The sequence below is a fragment of the Piliocolobus tephrosceles genome, chromosome 21, assembly GCF_002776525.5.
Source record: "Piliocolobus tephrosceles isolate RC106 chromosome 21, ASM277652v3, whole genome shotgun sequence".
Lineage (NCBI taxonomy): Eukaryota > Metazoa > Chordata > Mammalia > Primates > Cercopithecidae > Piliocolobus > Piliocolobus tephrosceles.
The window spans coordinates 19,197,819-19,201,639 of record NC_045454.1 but is presented as its reverse complement, the minus strand read 5'-3'; the positions used below and the strand labels follow the sequence as shown (position 1 = coordinate 19,201,639).

General features: G+C 47.4%; 1 protein-coding gene across 3 annotated transcripts in view; it reads left to right on the top strand.

The window, feature by feature from the left end:
- The window catches only part of CATSPERG (cation channel sperm associated auxiliary subunit gamma), a 37,487-nt gene that overhangs the window by 2,263 nt on the left and 31,403 nt on the right, over nt 1–3,821 (top strand). The window lies entirely within an intron of this gene.

The window sequence follows — 3,821 nt, the reverse complement described above, 5'->3', positions numbered from 1 at the left end:
CGAGTAGCTGGGACTACAGGCGCTCGCCACCTCGCCCAGCTAGTTTTTTGTATTTTTTTAGTAGAGACGGGGTTTCACCGTGTAGGCCAGGATGGTCTCGATCTCCTAACCTTGTGATCCGCCCGCCTCGGCCTCCCAAAGTGCTGGGATTACAGGCTTGAGCCACCGCGCCCGGCCCGGATAGGCTTATTCTATGAGCCTTGGTTTTCCCATCTCTAACATTTTTATTAATTTATTAATTATTTTATTTTTTTTGAGATGGAGTCTTGCTCTATTGCCCAGGCTGGAGTGCAGTGGCGTGATCTCGGCTCACTGCAACCTCCACCTCCCGGGTTCAAGCGATTCTCCTGCCTCGGCCTCCCAAGTAGTTGGGACTACAGGCATGTGCCACCACGTGCGGCTAATTTTTGTATTTAGTAGAGACAGGGTTTCACCGCGTTGCCCAGGCTGGTCTCAAACTCCTGACCTCATGTGACCCACCTGCCTCAGCCTCCTAAAGTGCTGGGATTACAGGCATGAGCCACTGTGCCTGGCCCACATCTCAATATTTTAATAGTGGTAGCCCCATCCAACCCTGGTGGCTTTAAGGATTCAAGAAGGCTGTGTGCAGTTCCCAGTAACCCACCAAGCACCTAGTAGGTGCTAAAGTAAGCTGCTTTTTTGTTCCATTTTTTGTTTTGTTTTGTTTTGTTTTTTGAGGTGGAGTCTAGCTGTGTAGCCCAGGCTGGACTTCAGTGGCGCCATCTGGGCTCACTGCAAGCTCCGCCTCCCAGGTTCACACCATTCTCCTGCCTCAGCCTCCCGAGTAGCTGGGACTACAGGCACCTGCCACCATGCTCGGCTACTTTTTTGTGTTTTTAGTAGAAACGGGGTTTCACCGTGTTAGCCAGGATGGTCTCAATCTCCTGACCTTATGATCTGCCCGCCTCCGCCTCCCAAAGTGCTGGGATTACAGGCGTGAGCCACCTTGCCCGGCCTTGTTTCATGTTTTTAAAGCTTTGAGTAGGAGTTTACCATATATATAATTCACACACCATAAAATTCACCATTATTTTTTTTTTTTTTTTGAGGCAGGGTCTCACTCTGTTACCCCATCTGGAGTGCAACGGTGAAATCATAGCTCACTGCAGCCTTGACCTCCTGGGCTCAAGTGAACCTTCTTCATCAGCCTCTTGAATAGCTAGGGCTAATTGTGTGCCACCACACCACCATGGGAGGATCGCTTGTATCCAGAAGTTCAAGACTAGCCTCGGTCAGTTTGGCTGGGCATGGTGGCTAACACGTGTAGAAATGCTAAGGCAGGAGCATCATAATGAGCCTAGGAGGTTGAGGCTGCAGGGGGCTGTGATCATGCCACTACACTCCAGTCTGGGTGACAGAGCTAGCCCCTGTCTTTATTTTTATTAATTAATTTATTTTTGAGATGGAGTCTCACTCTGCTGTTGGGGTGATGAGACCCAACACCAGGTCATGGGGGCAACAAAGTCCAGCGGAGTCAAAGGATTGAGTAAAAGACAGTTTGAGAGAGAGAAGTGGGACCAAAGAGCCACTGCTAGTGTATGGAGGCTGCGAAGGCCCGAGCTCTGGGAGCCCACGCTATTTATTGGTAATCCAACAAAGAAACAGGTGGTGAGAATGTGGGGGTCAAAAGGGCACATTGCATTAAGCACATGATTGACAGCTGTGATGGCTTAGCATTTGCTCTGCTACTGGAGATAATGGAGAGCAGGTTCTTTTAACTCAAGAGACAATCAATCCTGGGAGCACAAGGAGCAAGAAGCCAGCAAGTCTAGACACATTCCAGAGCCACGAGCCCTGGATTCTATCCAAGCCACGAGGGATTTTATGCTGTGGGCTTAGATTATGGTGCGTTGGGGTAGCCTTCCACCCTTTAGCACATGGCTTGGCATTCCAAAGGCCACAAGGGGTTTTAGACCCTGGACCCCAGAGATGTTCTAAGACACTTTTACATTATGTCAGACATGCAAGCCCGCCCTCAGCTTCTCCTAACACTCTGTCGCCCAGGCTGGAGTGCAGTGGCGCGATCTCGGCACACTGCAGTCTCTGCCTCCTGGGTTCAAGAGATTCTCCTGCCTCAGCCTCCTGAGTAGCAGGAATTAAAGTTAATTTTGGTGAAGCCCAGTTTATCAATTTTTTTTTGCTTGTGTTTTTTGTGTCATTTACAAAGGCCTTGCCTAAGGCAATGAAGACTTACTCATAATTTCTTCTAAGAGATTTTTAATTTTAGCTCTTACATTTAGGTCTTTCATCCATTTTGAGTTAATTTTTGTATATGGTGTGAGGTCCAAGCTTTTACATGTGCATATCCAGTTGTCCCAGTACCATTTGGTGAGATGAATTTTTTTTTTTTTTTTTTTTGAGACAGAGTCTTGTTCTGCCACCCAGGCTGGAGTGCAGTGGCATGAGCTTGGCTCACTGCAACCTCCACCTCCCAGGTTCAAGTGATTCTCCTGCCTCAGCCTCCTGAGTAGCAGGAATTACAGGCATGCACCACCATGCCAGGCTAATTTTTATATTTTAGTAGAGACAGGGTTTCACCATGTTGGCCAGGCTGGTCTCAAACTCCTGACCTCAGGTGATCCACCTGCCTTGGCCTCCCAAAGTGCTAGGACTACAGGCATGAGCCACCACGCCTGGCCTGTTGAGATTATTATTTCCTCACTGAATTGTCTTGGCACCTTTGTCAAAAATCAATTGAACATAAATATAAGTGTTTATTTCTGGACTCAGTTCTATTCTAAATGAATTGATTTCCTCAATAATTAATTGCTCTAAATGCCTATTCATATGCCAGTACCACACAGTCTTTTTTTTGGAGACAGGGTCTCACTCTGTCACCCAGGCTGGAGTACAGTGGCATGATCTCGGCTCACTGCAGCCTATGCATTCTGGGTTCAAGTGATTCTCCTGCCTCAGCTGCCCAAGTAGCTGGGAATACAGATGTGTGCCACCACGCCCGGCTAATTTTTGTATTTTTAGTAGAGACAAGGTTTCACCATGTTGGCCAGGCTGGTCTCGAACTCCTGACCTCAAGTGATCCACTGGCCTCAGCCTCCCAAAGTACTGGGATTACAGGCATGAGCCACCATGCCCGGCCTACACAGTTTTAATTACTGTAGCTTTGTAGTAAGTTTTCAAATGGGGAAGTTTGAGTCCTCCAACTTTGTTCTCTTTCTCTAGATTGTCTTGCCTATAGTTAATTGTTTGGGCTCTGAAACCAGGCACATAATAACTGTGTGTTCTCAGGCTAGTTACTTAACCTGTCTGTGCCAAAGTTTTCTCATCATTAACAAGGGTATGGTAATAATGATATAGTGATTAAATATGTGTAAAGCATGCATAGTACCTGGCTCATAGAAAAGGCTCTGTGTGGAAATAATACCTTTTTCTATTCACTCAACACCCACTGTGAATTAGGCCCCCCTTTTATTTCAGATGATACAATGGTGAATAAAATGGTCAGGTTTTTCTTGTGGATTCAGTTGTCTGAGGAGGCAGATAATCAGTAAGTAAATGCATTAAAAATGAAATAATAGGTCAGGCACAGTGGCTCACGCCTGTAATCCCAGCACTTTGGGAGGCTGAGGCGGGCAGATCACAAATTCAGGAGATCAAGACCAGCCTGGCTAACCCGGTGAAACCCCATCTCTACTAAAATTACAAAAAATTAGCCGGGCGTGGTGGCAGGCGCCTGTAGTCCCACTTACTCGGGAGGCTGAGGCAGGAGAATGGTGTGAACCCGGGAGGCGGAGCTTGCAGTGAGTCAAGATCACACCACTGCACTCCAGCTTGGGTGACAG